Source organism: Aotus nancymaae, unplaced genomic scaffold (assembly GCF_030222135.1).
Source record: "Aotus nancymaae isolate 86718 unplaced genomic scaffold, 86718_ANA_hifiasm-v0.15.2.pri h1tg000058l, whole genome shotgun sequence".
In the NCBI taxonomy this organism is placed as follows: domain Eukaryota; kingdom Metazoa; phylum Chordata; class Mammalia; order Primates; family Aotidae; genus Aotus; species Aotus nancymaae.
This window is the reverse complement of record NW_026988472.1, coordinates 47,533,276-47,558,718: the sequence shown is the minus strand read 5'-3', so window position 1 is coordinate 47,558,718 and position 25,443 is coordinate 47,533,276. Positions and strand designations below refer to the sequence as shown.

The window sequence follows — 25,443 nt, the reverse complement described above, 5'->3', positions numbered from 1 at the left end:
AGGAGAGGAATAGGCATTTTATTTAAAGAAAAAGGAAAGGCATGTTAGAAACGCTCCTGGATGCCAGATCGTTTGCAAGTGGAATTAGCCACTCTCAGTTTTGGGTAGGGGTGTAACACCATGAAAGAAGTGTTTTAGAAAAGATGAATGAGGCCAAGTGGTGCGGAACAGATAGGAAGGGGATAAAGAGAGGAAGCAAACACTGAGTCTACAATGTAACTGGTAAAGGGAGGCCCCATGTGTGGAATGAACTGATAAGAAGCAACTCTAGGCAGCAATAAAACAAGCTGACTCTAGGAATTCTTTCTTTATGAGAGTCCCTCTCTTTTTCCAATAAATGTGGATCCCCAGAAAATCAAGCCCAAGATTATAGCTGGAGAAATACCTTTGAGTACAGAGTGGGAAATCTGCATCTCAGTTTAGGTGCCAAGGAGGGTTGACCTAGAGAAAAGCATTTTATCCTGATTCTCACGGAAAAATCTGAATATCGCTGGTTCCACCGCACTGCAGAGAATGGCATTTCTTTTGTAGCTGCTCCTTCTATTCATGTAGTGAGGAATGCTGAGTTATAAGGTTGGATGCTTCAGGTTTCTTCCAAAAAGAAGGAAATTCAGATAAGAGGGCACTCATTGTAAGTAAGACGTCATGGGAACTCTCTGTAGGGCAGGTCATTTATTCTGTTATGGGTATATTCACTGCTCATTAAACATGAAATGGATTTCAGTGCAAGATTACCTAAAAGATACAGGGATGTTGAAGTACTGTCACCTCAAACTGAAGAACCCAATCCCAAGTCAGATATTTACAAATCAGCAGGATACAAAACAAGCCTTAAGCATAGATGAATATCATATTTAGGAGTTTAAAAACTCTTCGGCCAAACAAACTAGGCAAAATAAAAAATGCCAAAGTGAATTTCTTTCCACTTTCTCATTTCGGTGCTACATTTGGTGACATTGTGTTTCATCAACTACACTTTGGCACTTTGCAAAAGTCTCTTCTTAATGGGGTTCTTCTCTAATGAGAAAGGAAAACAATTTCCTCAAAATTACATAAGATTAAATAAACATATTACCTTAATAAATTAATTTGGGTTATGATCAATTATACAGGCATCAGTTGCCTCTAATCTGTTGCCTAAAATGTGACCTGTGGACAATGAGCCTCTCAGTTTTACTATAAGATAATCTATCTTATTAAACTCTTAATAAGTAATTCAAAATCAGCATGTTTTGTTGTACCACTTCATTCTAAGTGGGGGAAGGCAAGTTATGCATTTTTAGTTGCAGTCTGGTAGTTAACTCATCTAAACCTTGTAGAGAAAATGAGCAAGCAAGCTGCTTTAAAGAAAAATATATGCAGCTATATTTCTAGGCTGCACGAAAAGTCCAGCAATAACATTATTTTCAGAATCATTTTCCAAAGCCAAATTAGCTCAGATACAAGTAGTGATACATTTTAGAACAAATGTATTCTCTAAGGACCAAGAGTTCTCTAAGCTCATTGCACATTAGAATTACTTGCTGTGGTTTTCAAAAATTCTTATGACCATGTCCATCTCCTCAAAAACAGTATGGTTCAATAGCCTTTTCTATAATAATGGACATTTTTTCATATATATCTATATCTATATCTATATATAATTGCATTTTAGGTTCTGGGGTACATGTGCAGATCATGCAGGATTGTTGCATAGGTACATACGTGGCAATGTGGTTTGCTGCCTCCATCCCCATCACCTATATCTGGTATTTCTCCCCATGTTATCCCTCCCCAACTCCCTACCCTACACTGTCCCTCCCCTAGTTCCCCCTACCCACAGACCTCAGTGTGTGATGCTCCCCTCCCTGTGTACATGTGTTCTCATTGTTCAACATCTGCCTATGAGTGAGAACATGTAGTGTTTGATTTTCTGTTCTTGTGTCAGTTTGCTGAGGATGATGGTCTCCAGGTTCATCCATGTCCCTACAAAGGACGCGAACTCATCGTTTTTTATGGCTGCATAGTATTCCATGGTGTATATGTGCCATACTAACTGCTAAGGTGGCCACTAGCCACCAATGGCTAGTGAGCACTTGAGATATGGCCATAGAAACTTCTACTAAGCATTCGTCATGTACCTTTGCTTCCGTCCCTGCTGCCTCTTGCACTCCTCCACATACTCATGTGATGAGTATATTCTCCATATATTCCTTCATTCATTGACTCTGCCAGATTTCTCCCACACCAAGGGCATAATGTGCCCTCATTTCAAAGTCCAGATTCTTTTTTTCCTTTCTCTTCCACTGGTCCAGAAAGAAAACTTGACAATGCTACCAATTAAGAAATCAAATCTCCAAGCGCATGCATCCATAACTTAAAATTGTTTTTCATGTGCACAGGCTTGATCCAGATGTCACCTTCCATGAGCTCTGCCACAAATGTGATGGGGAATATTTTGAATAGTAGCCCAGTGAAGCAGCTTTCATCTTATCTGTTCATTTTGCCACTGTTTTGTTCAAATGGGATGCAGTGTTACAGCACAGTAGTTGCAGGGAGGACTCTCTTTCTGGCTGCCTGTGTTTGAATTCAAGTTCAGCACATAACTAGCCAAGTGAGTATCCAACCCTTTTAAGCCTCAATTACCTGCTGTGTAAAGTGGAGATAAAATGTCTTGTAGAGAGGAGAGAGCTACACACGTAACACCTATGACAAATGAATGTGTCACACGCGCTCCTAGATCCAGGTTATGATTGCTTTTTCCTCACACCCCTGCCCACACCTCACCATTTTATTTGGTAAATAAAATGAATAGCAGAGCCAACTTTTGAAGGAGAAAGTGAAATCTCTAAAAGCACGTTCCAAGCATATGATCAATTAACGTGGCAATATGAAGACCATTTTGAAAACAGTTACAAACAAAAATCAATTATATGCTAATCTGATTTTTTTAAATATTGAACACATTTATTTCAATGAGTCTTCATTTTTCTTGACTTCTGTGCTACCAGTTAATATTAATAGGATAGACAAGAAAGGGTATGCCATAAACATAGCTACATTTTATTTTTTTTAAAAAAAGTAGACTCAAAATTCCAGAGTTCAGTGATGTGAACATAAAGAACATAATGTCCAATGTTCAAGTACAAAATTGCTTTGCTGACCTTTTGGTAATTTCAACGGTTGTACCCTAACAACATGTTCCCTTGTCATTTTTACTCACGGGCATTATGGATTCATGCATGCTCACATTTTCTACACTGAGTTTTGCTGCTTCGTTCTTGTTAAGTATCCATCTATGGGTAGACTATTTTTTAATGTAAGAAATGACAAAACTGCATCCCATTAGCAATATAAAAAATTTGTAGTCACCACAACTATTAATTAGTGATGCACAGTATGGCTTATTCATCAGTGACTCACAGCACAGATAAAATAAGCTGAGAGCTATGTCCTGGATCTAAATCGAACTGATTTAGATATGTGGGGAATGACTAATACATCTTGTGCATATAATGTGTACCCATTATTATTCTAATCCCTTACCATGCACTCGTGGTTTTAATCATTAAACAATCTTAAGATGTGAGGTTTATTAATATGCTCATTTTATAGATGAAGAAATCAAAGCACAGGGAGGTCAAGTAACTTGTCCCAGGATACATATCACAAGCGGTATGGCTGGAATTCAAACTCAGGGACCTTAGTCCTGAGTCTGTGGTCTTAACCACTATCCTATGCTACTTTTCTGCACCTTGCTCTCCTACTCAAGAAAGTTCATCAAAATGACTGTCTGAGGTGGTTCTAGGCTCACCACTCTCTCCCATTTAGTTTTCTTATAAAGATTCTCAAGTTTGTAACTTAATCATTATAGGAAATAAATTACCTCTGGCCACTCGCGGTGGCTCACACCTGTAATCCCAGCACTTTGGGAGGTCAAGGCGGGCAGATCAGAAGGTCAAGAGATCGAGACCATCCTGGCCAACATGGTAAAACCTTGTCTCTATTAAAAATACAAAAATTAGCTGGGCATGGTGGCGCATGCCTGTAGTCCCAGCTACTTGGGAAGCTGAGGCAGGAGAATCACTTGAATCCAAGAGGTGGAGGTTGCAGTGAGCTGAGATTGCACCACTGCACTCCAGCGTGGTGACAGAGCCAGGCTCCAACTAAAAAAAATAAATTACTTCTAACATATTGATTGAGGCATGCCTTGATCTTGAGGTGGCAACTGTTGACTTACAGCAGGGTCAGCAAAGGACAGCCTAAGACCTGTTTTTGTAATCAAATTTTATTGGAAAACAACCACACCTACTCATTTACATATTATCTGTGGCTGCTTTTCTGATACAACAGCAAAGCTGAGTAGTTGCAACAGAGACAGTATGATCTACAACACCTAAAATGCTTCCTATCTGATTCTTTACAGAAAAAGGTTGCTGACCGCAGATCTGGACCCACTGAAAAGAAATCACCAGGCATATGACACAGGAGATGACAATGTTCACATCTGATGGTGGAGCATTTCACTATTTCGAACAGCAAAGGAACCACGTGTTTTTGTCTGTTTCTTTTGAAAAATAATTTTGATTTTGATTTTAAGTTCCAGGGAACATGTGCGGGATGGTGCAGGTTTGTTACATAGGTAAACATGTGCCATGGTGGTTCGCTGCACCTATCAACCCGTCACCTAGGTAGTAAGCCTAGCATCCATTAGCTATTTATCCTGATGCTCTCCCTCCCTCCAACCTGACAGGCCCCAGTATGTGTCACTCCCCTTCCTGTGTCTGGGAACCACATATTTTTAGAACTATCATTGTGACATCTCTGTATGTATGAGCAGATGGGTCCAGAGAGATCACTCAATATCTTATTTTCTTTTATGCACATAATGAGAAAATGCTCAGGGAAAAAAAGTGAAATCAATGGCATGGCTTGTAGTATTTGGTATGAGCTGCTTATTAGGAATCAGTATTTCTTCCAAGTATTCTTGAAAGAAGAGATATTCATATTAGAGTGTGCCTATCAAATCCACTATGGCCGGCCTGGGAAACTTGTAATTAAAAACTGCAAACATTATAGATATATGTCAATATAAAATAGATTTAAGTATCTCTACATCTATTATATTTAAAGTTATATATATATCTTGACTATTACATATTTATTATATGAATTATATATGTAACATATTTACATCTTATATAGACAAATATTTATAATAGGTATATGATAATACACAGTGGGTAAAGGGTATATATGCAAATGAATGCATCTTGCTTTAAGTATATGAAAAAAACACAAAAGTAGGGGCAATGATTTTGTGGTTTAAATACATCAGTATGGGTTCCCTGTAATGACCCAGGAAAACTGAAGCAAAACTATTTATCACATTACTCCCTATTCTCTCCTACTCGCACTCAGAAAGTCACCAGTTTCTGTGGATTCCACCTCATTAAAAACTGTCCTTTCCTTCATCACTTTCTCTCTGAGGCAATGTCCACCAGCATTTCCACATTCTTGTAGGCTCTTTCTCCCTGCAAAGCAAAACTCATCCGGTCCCTTCCCTTATGAAAACCATCAATGAGATTCCTAGTTTTCCAGATGAAGTTCTGAACTCTGAGGTGAAAACACAAGATCACTCAAGATCTGGCCACTGTTTAGCTCTGGGGCTTCACCAAGCCTCACTTACTTCACATCCCTTAATTTCAGCCACATGGAAGAGCCCAAAGGACTTCATGGTGGGGGTGATGGGTGCTCTTAGTCCAAATACCTTCCCCATGTCTTGGATCAACTAACTCTTACTCACCCTGCAATGCTTATTGAAGCATCAGCTCCTCTGAGAAGCCCTCTTGTCCCTCTACATGGACATTGCAAATGAACCATCACATTAACAAGAAAATCATACCATCTAGAACACAAACAAGTTTACTATGGACCTATAAGGAACATTGAAACATGACCAAAGGAAATTCACCTTATGTTTGTTAAAAAAGGCAAATCTGCTTCTTTCAAGGTTCCAAATGACCTAGACACTTGAGATGTTTAGACAATCACTTGTGTGATGTCTCATTGAGAGAGGAGAGAGGAGGGGCGGGAATGTTTAAATGTCAGTTATTTTTCCAGAAAACTCTAACGTCACAGATACATCCCTCCTATGTAACTATCACACTCATCTACCCCAACCCTGCCCCATCTCAGCTATTTTATTGACTCTTATTTAAACATTGGAAAGCTATTCTATTATCTACATTTGTGCCTTTTCTCCCTGGCTAGACTGTATATTCTGGAAGAAGAGAAACAGCACTAGCATTTTGTGCTTTTGTATATTTGCTGGTTAAAAGAAAATTTGGGGGAGAGTAGCACTTCTGTGTCTATACAGAAAATCATTTCTGTCTATTAGCATGGAAACAAGACCAGCAGGGAATATTTATATTTAGGACATTTATTTTAAAGTAGCTAAAGTCACTTCCAGTAAAAATGCAAAAAAAAAAAAAAAAAAAAAAATCTCGCTTCCTGGCTTTTAGTATTAAGAGACAAACATGTAAAAGGGAAAATTGAAAAGGGAGAAACCAACATGAAGAATGACAGCAAATGCAGGCATGACGTGAAAACAAACCATCTGCATTTACTGGTACACATCTGATTTTCAAGTTGCCATTTTCAGATTTATTTTTCAAAAATGTTTTTTCCTCAATGTACGACTTTTAAAATGATAAATTACACAGTGTTTCATAGACCTGGGTAAATACTTTTGCTCTGATATATAGAAAATCATGCTTCCTCTGAAAAATGAAATACTAAAACATGTTTTCAAAAATATAATAAAATAATAGAGGATTTGGACATAAAAATCAAATACCATAAAATTTATCATTTTAAAGTGTGCAATTCCATGTTTCTTTTTAGTATATTCATAGATATGCACAACCATCATCATTGATTCCAAAACACTTTCATCACCCCCAAAGGAAAGCCCATACCCAGTCACTCCCCAATCCCCTCTCACCCCAGTCCCTGGGAACCACTACCTACTTTCCATCTCTATGGTTTTGCATGTTTTTGGCATTTAATATAAAAGTGGAATCATATAATATGTGGCCTTTTTGTGTCTGGGTTCTTTCACTTAGCATGTTTTTGGAGTTCATCCATGTTGTAGCGTATGTCATTACTTCATTCATTTTTATGGCAGGATAATATTCACTGTATATACTAAATTTTGCTTGTCCATTCTTCAGTTGATGGGCATTTGGGTTGTTTCCACATTTTGACAGCTATGAATAAAGTTGCTGTGAATATTCATACACACTTCATGTGAACATAAGTAAAGTGAAAATAAGTTTTCCCTGATCTTGGGTATATAATTAGAAGTAAAATTGCTGGATCATATGGTAACTATATAGCCAAAAACAAAAACAGAAAACTTTTGACAACATGACTCCAAATAGCAAGATTCAAAAATTCATTTTAGTGCAAAACTTGTTTTCCACTCCACTCCATTCACATGAGATATCAACAATTATAAGAAAACTCATGCAATGTTTCCACTTCTTATAGATTGGCCATCAGAGCTTTTGCCAAGCTGTGATAAGGAACACAATCCTTCAGTTTCTTTTGCTTTTTATAGTCTAATGAATATGAGTAGCTTGAAAAATTTAGAGGTTTCTAGTGTTCATTTTTTTAAAATGAGCCCTGTAATTGCTATACCACAAAGAGTAGATTAACTAATTTAATCATTTATGTTTATATTTTAACTCTAAAGACTAATTGTTAATATTCAGCATGGAACTTTTACATGTTATAGTTCAGAGTCTAGTTCCTTTCAGGGAGATATTCTTGCCTATATCAGAAGAGAAGCTAAAAAGAAAATGCTACACAAAATAATTCTATAGCCTCTTATCCTCTTTGATTTTATTGCTTACTGAGTGAGGAAAAGCCAGAAGAACTTAATACCTCTTACAAGATAGTCATTGCACATTTCATGAGTTGATAGTGTCAAAAGCAGGTGAACAAATGCTGAACTTCTTCCTGGCTCTACAGAACATGACCCCACACCCTCCAGTGTTGAGAAATGGAAGAAGCCATTAGGATAGGTAGTGCAGAATAATGTCCCTCACCCCTAAGATTTCCACACCCTCATTTCTGGAACCTGAGAATATGTTATGTTACATGGCAAAAGGGACTTTGCTGATGTGATTAAGTTAATAACCTTGAGAGGGGTACAGAAGTCTAGATTATCCAGGTGGGCCCAATGTAACCACACAGGCCCTTAAAATATGAGAACCCTTTTCAGCGGAATTCAGAGTTTGAGGGATATGTGACTATAGAAGAATGATCTAAAAGAAGAAATACAGCTGGTCTTGAAGCTGGAGGAAGGGGGCCATGAGCTAAGGAGTGTGGGTGGTTTTAGAGCCTCCAGAAGAAATGCAGCTCTGTCAACAGCTTAATTTTTAGCCAGTGCAATTGGTGTCAGATTTCTAACCTACAGCACTTTAAGATAAAAAATGTGTATTGTTTTATGGCACTACATTTATGGTAACTGGTCACAGCAGTGATAACAGATTAATTCAAAAGAAATCAGATTAATTTTATGCCTGCAAGGGACTCATAAATTATTTAATGTAGGATTTTCCAAACTGTTTGATAATCAAATATATTTGAAAAAGTTGTACATGGTAGCTTTACCTTAAATAGTCACAATAAACAATAACTAAGAATAATAGAGAAGCCCTGCAGAGGGGAAATTATAACTCAGAGTACCTCCTAGATACATTTGCTATAATCTCACCTCCTTTTATTTTATTTTTTTCAGACCATGTCTTCATATCGCTCGAATTCCCCAAAATATAGCTGGGACATGCTGAACTAATTCCATCTGCTCGGAACCTGAGGCCCAACGGGAAGAAGTGACAAGCCAAGGTGGCAGCTTGGCAACACAAAGACATAACCCTGGCCTCATACTCTCCATCTAGAGTCCCATCCAAGATGCCACTTTGTCTCACTGTATCTGCATCACAGATAACGGCAATAACAAAGGGATGCAGCCCCAGTGGGTTTCTTAAGGTCCAGACCTAGCTTAACATGACGACTTGGTTTCCTAGTGCCAGAATTCATGAAAGTTAGATTTTTGGTGGGAAAAGAGGGTATCAGGTGCAAATCAACCCAACCAAGCTCCTAACAGATCATTTTTTTTTACTCAATAATATCAAAAACAATACAGCTGCTTTAGCCCTGAATATATTTTATTATTTAAAATAAAAGCATTTAATAAACTATTGAAAGTTTACTAATTTTATATTAACAAGAGTAATACAATATTTCCCCACAGTGATTTATCCTGTTCCTAAAAATGCCTAATTCTGCTGCCAAAGTTTATTTTCCACAAATTCTAGTTTCCATAAATGTTAGCTTGAGAAGGAACAGAGAGAGACAACCAAATGCCATCATCTTCCTTCATAGTACTTAATGCTTTCTCCACATTTCCATTTCCCACTGCCTGTTCCAAGAGCTATGAGCCCCTTGTCCTTTGATGTTTTTCAGATATGCATAATCCTCATCCTTTTTCCAGGATACACAAATGGAACATTTTTTCCACCCCTCAGGTTTTTATAATAATAATAAAGATTATGACTAATAAACATAACAACTTTGAACACTTATTTTTTGCCAAAGACTATGCCAAGTTCATCACCTTAAGAATCTCATTTAATCTTGACAACAACCAACTGAGGTAAATATTACTATTAACATCTGTATTTCACAGATGAGCCAAATGAGGCAGAGAACTTAGGTACTTTGGTTTAGGTCACATAAAAAGTGGCGGAGCCAGAATCTGAATATAATCTGATTTAGAGCTAGGGTCTTCTACAAGCACTAGCTCAGTAGTCCTCTACTGGGGTGATTCTGCCACTCCAGGGACATTTGGCATTGCCTGGAGACATTTTTGGTTGTCACAACTGAGGAGGAAAGTGCCAGTTGTGGTGGGTGGAGCCCAGTGATGCTTCTCAACATCCTATAGTGCACAGGACGGCCACCACACCAAAGAATGATCCCACCCTAAATGCCAATAGTCCCAAGGTTAGGAAACACTGCTCTAACCTAATGTCTCCCAATGTCAGGGCATTCTGAATGGGACATTTTTGGTAAGACATGCAAGTGACTCTCACTTCCAGGTTAGAATCCTCCATCTCTACCTGGGAAAGGAGGTTATCTCAATCTGGAATGGATGGTACTTAGAGCCGGAGTCCATTTGGTGCATATTATCATAGCATTGATTTATTCAAAAATTTAAGTTGGCATCCTGGGACTCTAGGTCATTTTATCTTTTTGTCCCTCAGGGGATACATGAAAGAGGCACTAGTTCACCAGAGAGTGACTGAAAAGAGCCAGAAGATTCTTGTTTTTGTTAGTCTTGCCTTGTAGTCAAGAAGACACAATAGTAGCATCTGTGTCACAGATAATGGTAATAGCAAAGGCATGCATCCACAATAGGTTACTTGGGGTCCAGATCTAGCTTAAAAATCAAATTATTTAGGCCAGGCTTGGTGGCTCACACCTGGAACCCCAGCACTTTGGAAGGATGAGGTGGGAGGATCGCTTGAGCCCAGAATTTTGAGGCTGCAGTGAGACATGATTGTACCACTGCACTCCAGCCTGGGCGACAGAGCAAGACCTTGTCTAACAAAAAAAAAAAGTCAAAAATTTTCAGGAGCAGTTATGCCATATCTACTCAAAATGTAATTGTGAAAACCATTTGACCCAGCAATTCTAATATCTAATTTATAGAAATATTTGCAAAATGTGCAAGATACATTTGCAGAGACATTCACTTCAGTACAATATCTGATAGCAAAAAAAAAAAAAAACCCAGTCACCAATAAAAACAATGGAAATGTGAGCATATGTTCACCAAAATATGTATGCTACCATGTTCATAGCAGCATTATTCAAAAGTGCCCCAGACTGTAAACTATCCAAATGTTCATGAAAGTAGACTGAATAAATTGTGGTATATAACATAATGGAAAACTATGCAGTAATGGGAATGAAAAAACAAACTCCAACCACCTAAAACAATACAGATGAATCCCAGAGACATCGTGTTTAGTGAAAGAAGTCTGACACAAAAGATAACATGCTGTAGGATACCAGTAATGTAATGTATAAAACCAGATAAAACCAATATGTGGTACAAAAAGACAGAATAGGCGTTACCTCTGGGGAGAAGTGACTCAGGCGAGTCCAAGGGATCCCTCTGGGGTGCTGGTCAGGGATGTTTCTTCATCTGGCACAGGTGTGTTCACTTTTCAGAAATTCATTAAGTTGTAAACTTATGTGCACTTTTCTACATGTGCATTATACTCTACCAAAAATATATCTATAAATGCTTATCACATATAATTAATTTTATTATATATTAGTTATATACATATATGTTTAAGGAAACATAAAAAACCTAAGTGTCCATGAGTGGGCAACTAGCTAACTAAAGCATGGGATATCTATTCAATGGAGTTGTGGGCAGTCATGAAAAAAAATGGAGTAGCTCTCTCTGAATAAATTTGGAAAGATATCCACTATATGTAATGCTAAACAAAGAAGTTGCAGAACACAAGCTATGGACATAAATGTTTATTATAATTTAACAGGGAGATCTGAGGTTATATCCTCAAATGGCCATTAGTGGCTATCACTTGAAGATGGGATTTGTAGGACTCTGACATTCTACCTAATGAATTTTTATAGTGTTGGAATTTATTTACAAATATGTATTATGTTTGTACTGAAAGAAAAAAGGACATTTAGAAAATTAAGATGAACAAAATATGTCGTAAGTTTAAGATTGTTATTATTTCATCATCCATGAAGATTAGGGTTTCTGATGGATGAAGGAAATGATAATGGAATAAACACAGTGTCTTGCCTTCAGGGTTGCTAGCTAAACCCATTGATGGAGGTCACTTTGGTTTGTTGCTGGCAATCTTAACAATTGTTTCAAATTAGCACTTATTTGCTGGATTGCTCCACATTCAAATCTAGTTGTGGTGTGGCCACGACAAACAGGATTCTTGGCCACACAAAGAATCTGTCTACAAAATGGTAAAACAACTAAATTTGTTTGATTAAATGAACAAAACCATATACTCAGAGGAAGGAAAAATCAAAACAGCTACACCCAAAGTAACCCACTCAGATGGGTGGTTCATGAAATGCACCCATTCATTAAATCAACATGTTAGCAGCCTCAAGTGGACTCTGTGAGAGATTCAACTGCAATGCAATACTCCTGAATAAATCCAGAGACCATAAAAAACACTTTTTTTTTTTTTTTGCCCATCATTAGCAAATGTTTTCTGAGTGCTGTGGTTCTGCCATTCTGCTAACACTCTGGGGATGTGATACCACCTTTATAATTGCAAATGTCATTGTGTTGAGTGTTCTTAATTCCACCCATGACATTGAATGGAAATTAGAAAAAAATCCACTCATTTAGGAAAAGTTGATAAAACTACAACTTTTCAGATACAGTAAAGGCCTGACAGATGTAACAATTCACAAGGTACAGTAAGTTGTGTTTAATGAATCTCAACCATGGTTACACATTATATTTGATCGAAACAGAATTTCTGGAGGTGGCACCTGGCCATCAATATTTATAAAATCTCCCCTAGGTGATTCAAAAACATAGTAAAAGTTGGGTCCATTGCTTAGACCAAGTAAATCAGAAACTAGGTAGAACGGAACTCAGACAAAAATATTATTTAAAAGCTACATGAATGGTTCGAAAATATAGTCTGTGTTGAGAAACACTGCTTCTACATTTATGTTACAGATGAAGCTGGAGGTAACACTTCAAGAAGCGTTTTGTAGACTCAATACCACCTGTCCTCATCTTGTACAGTTTTGTTAGAAAATAATCACAAGGTAGTATTCTACCTGGTAACCATGTTACCAGGTTTCAGATGTTTTATGTAAATTGTATCTATGTCTCCATGTACTCTATCTACATCATTTCATTTGATTCCAACAACAATCCTATGCAGAAGGCAATATGATCCCCATTTTACACATGAGGCCAATCAGGCTTGGCAGAGATTCAGCATCAATCCCTCAGTTTCACAAAGTCAAGTTTCCACAGTCTATATAGTCATATCGTGCTCTATATGCCTGAAACCAGTGTACCAATCAAAGAATGTTTTCTGAATATCTATTATGACCTAAATTCTCTTCTAGGCACTGAGGAGATGGAGAATCACTATAAGATAGGATCTTCTGTAGGACAGAGTTTACAGTGTAGCTGAGAAGCTAGTATCAGTTGGCCAAGTTTGGAGGATTTTGCATGAAGATTTCTGAATTGGTAGGAGATTGGTCCTGACTGGATTCCTTCTAAGATTTTTCTCTATGACACATATTTTTCTGGGGAATAAAAGTAAAATTATTTGTGTAGGAGGCACAATAATGGCCCCCCCAACATGTCCACATCCAAAGCTCAAAAATATGTGAATGTGGTATGCTACCTGGCAAAGAGGAATTAAAGCTGCAGATGGGATTAATGTTGCTAATCACATGATATTAAAATAAGGAGATTGTCCTGAATTATGTATATGGGACTAATATAATCACAGGAGCAACTTACATGTGGAACAGGGAGGCAGAAGGGTCAATGTCAGAGTGATGTGATGTGAGAAAGACTCACCAGGCCATTTCTGGCTTTGAAGATGGAGGAAGGAACCATGAGCCAAGGAATTCTCCCCTACAGTCTGCAGATACCATGATTTTAGCCCAGTAAGCCCCATTTCAGACTTCTGACCTGTGGAACTATAAGATAATAAATTTGTGTTGTTTTAAGCTACTAAGTTTGTGGTTATTTATTATAGCAGCAACAGGAAACCAATACTATCACTTCCCAATTTTTGAAGAGGGAAATAGAAGGCTGAAGAAGGAGAAATGTTGTAGTTTTCACCCAAGCTATCATATCTGTAGTCCAAAATCTTGATCCCTTTATCAGGACTACTAAATGAGAATCTGCCTTTCAACAAGAGCCTGGCCTAGTCATGTGATTTCTAACAAGCTCCCAGGTGCTGCTGGTCTTCAATGGTTCTCCAATTTAAGCACTGAAGTTTATCAGAATCACGGGGAAGCTTGTTAAAATAACGCAGATTGCTGGGCCCTACCCCAAGAGTTTTGGATTCAGTAGATGTGGGAGGGGCCTGACAATGTGCAGTTCTAACAAGTTCCCAGGTGATACCAATGCTGCTCGTCCAGCCACCACACTTTGAGAGTCATTGTTTTAGATGACACTAATAAACGTGTAAGCGGAAAGAAGTGACACTTATCATTCAACTAAAATCTATGATGGGACCTCATTATTAACTGACATTTTATTAGCAGGTGAGTGATCTGCTTAACACTCTGTACTTTATGTACTTGCTCTGTGAAAAAGGCACCACAGAGCCCCGGGATTTTGGGCAAAACTCGTGAGCTAAAATAGCCACATCTTTTGGAACACAAAACTATCAAATCCATAGATGTATTTCCCTAAAACCCAAAAACACATTTTTATGTATATCTGTATTTTCTTCTTGCAGCATTCCCTATGGCACAACTGGCAACTGTGGGTATTGACATGCTTCACATCTTATAAAACAACCTGAGGCACTGGGAATTTGCTTGAGCAAGGTATCCCAACCTCAATGCTGCTGACATTTGGGGTTGGATAATTCTTTATTTGGGGGTCTGTCCTGTGCCCTGCAGAATACTTAACAGCATCTCTGGCATCTACTCACTAGATGCCAGGAACATCCCAGTCCCCCAGTGGTGACAGCCAAAAATGCTTCCAATTATTACAAAATGTACCCCGAAGGGCACAATCATTCCTGGTTGAGGCTCACTGGTTTATCTGATTCTCGTGCATGTTTTTACAAAGATGTAATAGATCTGGAAAGAGATCATTGAGTCCCACAGCACACCTCGGACAGGACATAAGATTCCTGAATTGCTGTTTGGTCAGATAATGAATTCAAGTAGATCCATATCACGCTGGGCCTTCTGTAAGCTACTGAGTGGGGAACAGATCTTTCCAGATGAACCACACACAGATTGTTTTTTCCAAACATTTTGCTCTTACTCAAACGTGACATCCCGTCATATCATGCAAGAGCTGATCTGTGAGACCCAAACTCCCTCATAAGGTCTGCCTATTCCCCATCCTAAGTGCCAGGGTGGGAGAACAGGTAAAGGAGAGAATCTTAAAAATATGCACATTTAAAATTTTGAAAACATTTTTGGAACATGTATTTTAAAATAAATGTAAGTCAGCTTGAGTTTAAGAGACTCGGTAATATCCCTGATAAAAACAAGAGTTACATTCTGCAATTGCTATAGTCCATGATAAATAAAAAGGAAATGCACATTTTGTATTTACAGGGAAGCCACCGTATAATGGCAACCTACTTGTAAACACAATCTGGGTTTCCTAACTTGCATCTGATAGTAATGCCATACACAAGGCATCCAGTCCTAGAGGGTCAACGCTGTGCAGTCTAAGGCAGTTTGAGAGAACACTTCCTTTAAACTGAGAACAACAAACATACCAGTTATTACCTCAATCACTTTGTGATTCCCACTGTGAGCAGGAAAGATCCTAAGAACTAGAAAGGACCATAGTCATGATTTCTTTAGCCCATTTATTTACAAATGGATTTACCAGGGAAAATGAGAGCTTCCTTCACTCAGACTATTCTGAAAAGAAAAGAGGTCACACTTATAAACTGACTTTCTGAAATTTACATATTTCTAACTTCCTCTCTTTCCTCCATTCCTGAGACTAAGTTAGATTAGTAGGGTATGATCAAATTGTGATTGCCCACTTGTTTTCGTTAGCTACGGTATAAATCAAATTTCATGCTTCCTTTTGCTGCTCAAGGGGTGTTTATAGTTTGCAGAGTAATGTTAAAGCTGACTTAAGTAAGGCTCTTTGAGAACCACTAATTCTTACTGTTGTAACATAAAACAGCCCAAATCCAAATTTAGACACTTTTTGAATTATTGACACCATGATTCCAGTCCTTTATAATGAAGGTAAAGACCACTGGCATACGCTATTATTTTAAAATAACAATTTCTATCTTAATTTTTTTTAAAATTTCTATAGGTTTTTGGGAAACAGGTTATATCTGGTTACATGAGTAAGTTCTTTAGTGGTGATTTGTGAGATTTTGGTGCACCCATCACCCTCTATCTTTTTTAATGACCTAAAAAATGAGTGTTTTCCCCACCAGCTATTGTTTGAATAATAATTTCATCTAAATAAAAATTATGCCTCTTGCCCCTAGTCATCTCTTTCTTATTTTCTAAAATGAATCACAGACTTTTGGAACTCAGGGTCCAAAGTTTGGACCTTCATAGATCCTGAAATAGTTGTCTTTCCACAACAGCAACCTAGGTCCAGGCACCCACCTCACTTTATATACTCCTACACCTAGCTCAGTTCTTAGGTAACTGTAAATCTGTGGGTCTCAACTGGGGGCAAATTTACCCCCTCACTACCCTATGAAACATGAGATGTCTGGAGACACTTTTGGTTATTCACAACTTAAGACAGAGGGTGTTGTTGCTGCTAACACCTAGAAGGTAGGGGCCAGGGATGCTGCTAAACATCCCACAGCAAAGAATTATCTGGCCCCAAATGCCAAGAGTGCTATCAGAGACCCATTTTCCAACCATATGTTGTATGACTCTATTTCTATGAAATGTTCCAAACAAGCAAATCCATAGAGATAGGAAATAGATTGGTGGTTGTCTAGGGCTAAGGGGAGGGGAGTGGGAAGTGACTGTTAATGGGTATGGGATTTCCTTTCAAGTGATAAAAATGTTCTAGAACAAGACTATGGTGATGGTAGCAAACTAGGTCAATATATTCCAAATACACTAAAATCCACTCAAGTGTACACTTTAAACAGGTGAACTTTATAGTGTGTGAATTATGTATCAATAAAGTTATTAAGATTTTTTATAGACTTTTCATTAAATAGATTTATTTCTTACTAAACAAGAGGTTATACTGTAGAGCAGTTTTGAATAGCTGTATGTTTCCCTGGAGAATATTCTCTGGTAACAGTTTTTGAATGCAACCCTCTATTTCATAGGAAAAACATTATGTTCTTTATTTTAAAAAAAACTTACCTATTTCCAGTTGTTCCCATAATGTTATCATTTGATCTGGGGCCCTGAGATATGTCTCATTCATCTGTGAGCAAGTGGGTGAAGACTGTCTGAGCCAGGGCCAGAGCCCAGGGGTCTTCCTTCTGCTCTGGCTCTCAATGTGATATGAAGACAGCCAAGTCATCTGACTGCTTTGTGTTTCTACTTCCTCATTCTTGACACAAGTCTCAGCTTCCTGATGAACTTTCGTGTAGAAACTCGAAAGCAAGCAAGGATAGTGGGTACAAATGCTCAGTACTTCGCCACTACCGATGGGACACAAGTCGAGTTCCCTGTTCGACAATCAAGGTCTCTTTCTCCCCAGGAGCCATCTGCCATTGCCATTTTTCTACCTAGAACCTCTGCTGGGGCCTAGCTGGTCTCCTTCTGTACATTAAGCATGCTCTGTCCATTCTCGTTTCTCTTCCTCCCAATGACTCAGCCCTATGAGTAAACAGCCTCTATGTCTATCCAAATCCTTCACATCTCCAAAGCCCGAAGCCCTTGGCTCACAATGAATAATAGAAATTACTTTAGGCAAGGAATTCTACATTTAATTGCTAAGATCATGGAAGCATGAGAAGATGTCACCTTTTTGACTTCAGTTTCTACTATGCTCCACCTTGCACCACACCAGCAGTACTGGGTTCCTGCCAGCTAGCTAACACACTAGGCCACTTCCATGTTCGTGCCTTTGTGCTGATTCCAGAGATGCTCAGGTGAACGTCTCACGTTCTTCAAGAAATTGTTTCAAACTGACCACCCTATTGAAACATGCAACTCAGCATTTCTAATCCTTCTTAGCTGCTCTAATTTTTCCTTTTCCATAGGCTTTCTTTTCTTCTACCATATTTCTTTATTACATCCATTGTTTATAGTTGCTTTCTGTTAGACTGTGAGAGGGAGTCTTTGTGTGTTTTAATCACTGATGTAAAACATAAACCTAGAATATACCCAGCATGTGTGAGGTGACCAATAAACATTTAAACATGTAAAATGCTTAGAACCACAGCGGCAATAAAGGTTAGTTTCATCTTCATCATACTCATCACCATCAACTTTGTCATCTTGGGGCAGCCCTTACACTATTGTTCTGTATCATTACACTGTGTTTAGCCTTTTATGTATCTATATTTTACATAATGTATAAAGGCTGCAAATTTTTTGAGGGCCAAGACCATGCTATATATATTTGTTAATATGTGTCTTTTAAAAATTTAAGATATAATTCACATACCATAAGATTCACCACTTTAAAGGGTACAATTGAGTGGCTTTTAGTATATTCACAAGATTGTGCAACCATCACCACTATCTAACTCCAGAATGTTTCTATCATCCCAAAAAGAAACTTGGTGCTTATTAGCAGTAACTCCCCACATCCCCATTCCCTCAACCCCTGGCAATCATGAATCTATTTTCTGTTTCTATGGATTTTGCCTATTCTTGGCATGTCCTATTAGAGTCATACAGTATATGGTGTTTTATGGCTGGTTTGCTTCACTGAATGTAATGTTTTCAAGGTTCATCCATGTTGTTGTATGGATCAGTGCTTCATTCCACTTTATGGCTGAACAATACTAAAAAAAACTACTAATCTGTATATGTTTCCATTGAACCTCAGTAGCAAAGTCCAACTTACTTTGATGTGTTTTATCAAATAGGCAGGAATAAAAATGCTTGTTTTTACATTACTGTCCTACCTCTTTTAACACAGAGATACCATTTTCACTGCTGACAGTTACTAGTTAATTATAATCCAAGCAACACACTCTCCAACTGCATATAATTTCCCTTGTTGAAAATTGTTCTACCTGATATTTAGCAAATGCCTATGGACTTTTCAAATTATAAGCTGTAAGAACACTTACTGTAAATGTTTATATTATTAAAATATTTCCTACTCATGATTTAAAAGAGCTCTGTAAAAAAACCAAGGTTTTGTTTTTTTGTCTTGGATTTTATGTCCAACATTTTTCCCCGTACGAATGAACACTGACTATACCCAGGGCCTATGCAAGTAGCACTATCACTTACTTACCTCACTTGCTGAACATGAATGAGAAATATCGTACTCCAAACTTCTTGTATTTCCCCTGTATTTGTTGTATTCACAGATTATTTAAAAGAAATAAATTTAAATATTGGCTACCCAGAGATTTTCAAGAAGGAGTCCCTAGATAATTACTGTTGTATTTTGGTGAATATCTCCCCAAATATAAGGGAGAGCAGGGAGGGAGGGAGAGAAAAGATTAGAGAAGGGGACCTTCAAAAATCTATTTTTCCACTCAACGATGTGTCACCAACATCTTTTTATGTCGACAAATGCAGAGTGACATTCTCATCTTGAATGCTATCTGTGCCATAACAGATTGGAATCAGGCCCCCTATTGGTAGATATTTTGTTTTAAATGTTAGTTCATAGGCCGGGCATGGTAGCTCATGCCTGTAATCCTAGCACTTTGGGAGGTCAAGGCAGGCAGATCATGAGGTCAGGAGATCAAGACCATCCTGGCCAAAATGGTGAATCCTGCCTCTACTAAACATACAAAAATTAGCTGGGCATGGTGGCGTGTGCCTGCAATCCCAGCTACTTGGGAGGCTGAGGCAGGAGAATTGCCTGGACCCAGACAGCAGAGATTGCAGTGAGCCTAGATTGCACCACTGTACTCTAGCCTAGTGACAGAGGGAGACTCCATGTCCAGACAAACAAACAAACAAACAAACAAACAACATTTCTATCTATTTCATATGTCCTCTGAAGCAGCATGCACTGGCTGTAATCTTTCCCTGATGACTCAGTGTGTACCTATCATTTAATGCACAATCACTGCAGAAGCAGATCATCTAGGACTGAAGTGGTCCTATATACAGTTAATATGTAACTTCCTGATTCAGCCAAAGAATCATTGACATACACTTCAGTATCACTACTTTCTCCCTCCTCCCTCCTCATGCCTCTCTCGTTCACAATCACAGACATGGCTACCAAGTGTATTAGGTTTCTAATCGTAAGGACAATTTGCCCCAACACTCACTCCCAGCATTCTCTGCTACAACTCAGAGTGGAAGATTCTTCTAGACCCTGTGGGTTTGACAAATGGACCACTGTCCTATTCCTTTTTGTACTCCAAAGCCAATGGTCATGTGAGGTATACACTAAATGCTTAATAACGGCTGTTGAACTTAGACCATAATTCTGACCTTTGAGGAATATGTTGTTCAGGGGCTGGTGACCCTAGGGCCACCTCTCTTTACTACAAAGATGTTTTCTTTCCTTCTGCTTCATTCTTAAGTTCACTTTCTTATTTTTAGGTCATTTATGGCTTGCTGAGCCTGTCACCACCTGAAATTACTATCACAATGCATTTGCCTCTTCTTTTATGTGCCCTACTTCTAGGGCTAAATTGATTCTAGAAGCACAGTAAACTAACAACAACAACAGCTTTATTATAGTAAGCAAATAAACTCAGTCATAAATAAGAAAAAATCAAATTTATCTATCATAGTATATTTGCTTGGAGTATATTATAATTTGAACTAAGAGGTCAGAGCCAAATGTAATAAGGATATTAGGATAATAGATTCTAGCACTTTTATAGCATCTCCCATTTCAGGTACTTATCAGAGGTCATTTGCACAAAAAGTCCACAGTAGCAGTTGACAGCAATGCTGAGTTATTCATCTTAGCTATTAAAAAGGTCCATCTAAATCACTGTAGCATTTCTTTCAGAACCCACCTTTTCTATATTTTCAACGTCATGGATAACTTTTCTACATTTTCATCAGTTAATCAACACTTTTATCTAGCAGGTACTTTGTTTTTCTTGGTACCAAAGAGCTCCCAAGAAAGTATAAGACACAATACCTGATTTCTAAGGGTTGCAACGAGGTCCAAGTTACAATGTTTATCGGAATTAATTGGTGGTTTTGTGCCTAACATCTGAAGAGAATACAACTCCAACTCTATCCCAGCAAGAAACTACCCTAGAGAATGTTTTCTTATTAGTAAACATCTACAGAGAAAGTATTTAAAAGTTAACTTTGGCTCCAGCTACTTAAGAATACTTACTGTTGAAATTATTCTAGAATATTGGACAACCCTGGGCATGCTTTAAAAGAAGACTCAAGAGTTGAACTCTTATAGATGATAAGAAAGGCTTTTCAAACTCATAATACCTGACTTATCCAAAGACCACCCTCATGTGCTGAGTGCTGTTGAAACCGAGGCAGTAAGCCAGGGGAGGGGAACCCCAAATCAAACGCCCTCCCAGCAGTCAAAAATAAATGCCCCCAAACTGAAACTCCTCTGCTTTTCTCACAGGTGAGGCCCTCCCAGGCCAGCCCCACTGAGAGCGTTCCTTTACTTGCAGTTCACCCATACTTCTAACAAGCTTGGGCATATGATTTTCTTGCATACCATAAATTAGAAGCAGCAAATTAGAGGGGAGAAGTTGCTAGCATAAGTACTGTGGGAACAGCAAGACATAATGGGCTGCAAGTCAAGAAAAATAATACCTGCTACAAAAAATGAGCAAAAGAACTATTTTATGAAGTCAATTTATTAATAAAATAATCGCTTATAGGAAAAATATTTCAATTGAAATTTCATTTTCCTCAAAAACATTCAGCAATTTTTAAGCTGTGTAAGTGGGGCCTAAATTAGTGGAAGAGATTTCAAACAGAGATCCATATTTTAATGTCCTATGACTCAGGATATGCAGTAGGGGAAAATCAATTATTTCTATAGAATTGGCCATCAAAGCTTGTTCAACTGTACATGGTGAATTAGCAGTAACTCATTATCCAGTGGTCCAGAGGAATTAATACCACATTAAGGAAGCATCTTGTTGATCATTATGGCAAAATATATCATCCAATCATTCTTAAAAGGTGAGAAAAAGTAATGAGATCAATCTTTGTAAAACTACAAGACTACTAGTAATAAATCAGTGACTTCATTAGTAGAGATTACCCACATTCCAATATACGTAATTATATAAAATGGGGAAAAAGACTGAAAGTAAACATAATGTGATCCACATTTTCCTTCCTCTCCCTTACCACCTTGCTATACACCCCTGCCAATCATCCTAAGGTCCATTTTGCAACTTCCTTCAAAGGGAATCCTTCTTGTCTCCGTTATAAAATTCACCAATAAATATATTCATAAATAAATGCAAATCCTGGGCACATTTGGCTTTTAGAATCATATTCTATGTTTGTTTTCATGTATACATTTTGCCTGTTATAATCTTCCACTTCCTTCTTTGCAATCTCTCTCTCCCTGATTGGAAGGTCTTACCTTTCTCTGCAACATTCATCTCTACTAATTTATCCCCAAAGATCATCTTGGAATCTTATTTATTAGCATTCTTTAAACATTTACCATATGCCAGCTGACAGGGTTAGAGAGAATAATAAATAGCCTTCCATTTCCCCAGAGATGTCACTCATCTTCTTTTCACACTAATTCCCTGAGCTAGGTTCTATTATTATTCCCAATCTACATATGCGGAAATTGAGGCTCAGACAGGCTAAGTGATTTGTACATATACATATAAACACATATGTATGGCCGGGTGTGGTGGCTCACGCCTGTAATCCCAGCACTTTGGGAGGCCGAGGCAGGTGGATCACAAGGTCAAGAGATCGAGATCATCCTGGCCAACATGGTGAAACCCCATCTCTACAAAAAGAATACCAAATTTAGCTGGGTGTGGTGGCGTGCACCTGTAGTCCCAGCTACTAAGGAAGCTGAGGCAGGAGAATTGCTTGAACCCGGGAGGTGGAGGTTGCAGTGAGGTGAGATCACGCTACTGCACTCCAGCCTGGAGCCTGGTGACAGAGCGAGACTCTGTCTCAAACACACACACACACACACACACGTATATGAACAAACTTTATAAATATTACTTGAGTATTCAAAGAGATTCAGGTATAACATCAACTGTATCTGGGTAGATATTCAGTATCTCCTTTATTGATCTAATATTGATGGACAACTCATCAGCTCATTAGCTCCTGTCGCTAATTACAAGTTTGCTCAATTACATCAGTCTAATTGATCAAATTCCAGAATAAAAGAAAAAAAAAAAACACATGTTATACCAAGGTAGAGGGGTAAGACACACATGAATTTAATAGCTAGATCAGATGTTCTTTTAGAAAGTGAATAGCTTTGGTTATTGTTTAGGGAACAGAGAGGCTGCTGAGAACATGGAAACTAGCCAGACAGTTAAGAGGCGCTGAAAAAGAGAGAAGAATTTGCGTTTGCCTGTATGAGAAAGTGAGATTGAGCCAGAAGGATGTGGGCAAAGAAGGGCCACCATACTGAGAGGTTGAGTTGCTCTATGAGATGGGAGGGACAGGACAATAGCCCCTGTGACATGAGTTTGTTTGTCAAGAACAAAATATACTTTTAAATGTGCTGTCTGGTGTGCACTCCTTGCCTTGTGCTTCAGATCATCAGTAAAAGTTTTGCTACTGCAAGAACCTTAAGTTCTTGATTGTTTTTATGGTAGATGGGTTTCAGGATGGGGCCAAGAAGGGGTTTTGTCCCTGGTTTTGGTGGACACCAGAGTGGTGATAAAGGAGCAGCCAAAGGGAACAGAGAAAATACCTTCAATGGAAGCAGAAAATAGAGCAATGGTGATCCTGGAAGTATAATTCCTCAGAGAGATACTAGAGAGCTTTGGATTTTTACCAGAATGGGAATTTGAATCAATTTATCCTGATCTGAAAGGGCCGCAAAAATCCTTGAGGATATCCAGATTACACTAGAGAATCTCAACCACCTAGCTAGATTTTTGTAAAGAACAATGTTGTATGCTAGAAGGGAGGAAAGGATGATGGCAGAGCAGCTTCTTAAAAATAAATTTGAATACATCAACATGTGCAGTCAACTAATTTGCTGACTTCAGAATAGCCTGATGAAACTCCTTACCTGTTAAACCTATTATTGCCCATAATGAAAGATTCCATATGAACTAATCACAACATACAACCTTATGTCTGATCATAGCTTCTAAAAATTCATGATACAGGGATTTTTAGTTATACTCAACACATTTTTTTCCTTCAGAAACCGGATTGGTTGTTCTAGATGCCGTGACTGATATAAATTGAGCTCATAGTCGGAAGAAATCTAAAGGATCAAGCATCCCTGAGTTTTAAACAGAAACTTACACTGAATACATTCAAAGGTATGTGGATTTTATTTCTAATTTGATATTCTTTTTATTGTGCTTATTTCTTTCTCTGCATTGCTTTTAAAAGATACAAATGTATTCTACATTTCTAATACTATATGCCGTCAATAGTTAATTTTTAGTTGGCCCATAATTAAATTAGACTCTGATTACTGAAATGATTTTTTTTTCTTTTTACTTTCTAATGCAACAAAGTGCTCGTCTAATTCCAAAGCTCTTTTGGGGCCACATTTCACATTAAAATATTTATTTTAATTACCGATTAAAGTAAAAATAATACTTTCATAGGCTGTGATCTAGTACTTTGAAAGGCTTTTTATTTAATTACATAAAATAGAACCATCAATGAAATGTTTTTTCTCATTAACCCAAACCAAAAAAAAAAAACAAACCAAAAAAATTTAGGAGGTAGAAAATTTCAGTGTACTTTTCATAGACAGCATTATTCCATGTAATATTCAATTCCTATACAAAATTTAAAGTCTTTCTTGTGACGGTTTTCCAAGTTAGTTAATAATTTGTGCCATAAATCAATGTCCACATTTTAGGATGACCTGTTTTGCTTAATGTCCCAAGGGTCTTATTTATAGAATAATACAGTGCAACATCAAACAAAAAGAAGATTTCATTGACAGAAAATGGAACCTCTTAGGGAGAAATTATTCAAAATTTATTAAAGAATCACAGAAAATTAGTACCATCCTCTCCTGTTGGTTCAGCCATATCTTTTGCTCCACAATCTGGAGCTCAGAGATGTTGCTGGAGGGTCTTACCTGAAGATCTATAGATAGGAATTTCTGGAACTAAAATCTACTATCTTGGCAAATTAATACCTTTCTCAAATGATTAGTTTTCAACAGTAGTAATGCCCCAGCAGACTATGTAGGATACATTTCTGTGCCTCCTTGTTCTGAAATTATAAAATATTGTGCACTTTGATGATTTTCCCATCCTTCAGAGCCAACGTTATTCCTTTAATCATTAATTATAAATGCCATTTAGCTTCTAAGACTATAGGCTGTATAGACATAGGAAAACGGCATGCAAAGTCATA

The 25,443-nt window shown here is 37.8% G+C and overlaps 1 protein-coding gene across 4 annotated transcripts in view; it reads right to left on the bottom strand.

Annotated features, from left to right (window-relative positions):
- Positions 1–25,443, bottom strand: part of ARHGAP6 (Rho GTPase activating protein 6) — a 532,167-nt gene that overhangs the window by 133,337 nt on the left and 373,387 nt on the right. The window contains exon 1 of one of the 4 annotated variants that reach the window (XM_064364524.1): positions 17,161–17,183. The exons of the other annotated variants lie outside the window; for them this stretch is intronic. The gene's annotated coding sequence lies outside the window, so the exon portion shown is untranslated. Of the gene's footprint in view, positions 1–17,160; positions 17,184–25,443 lie in introns of those variants that run through there. 4 annotated transcript variants of the gene reach the window in all.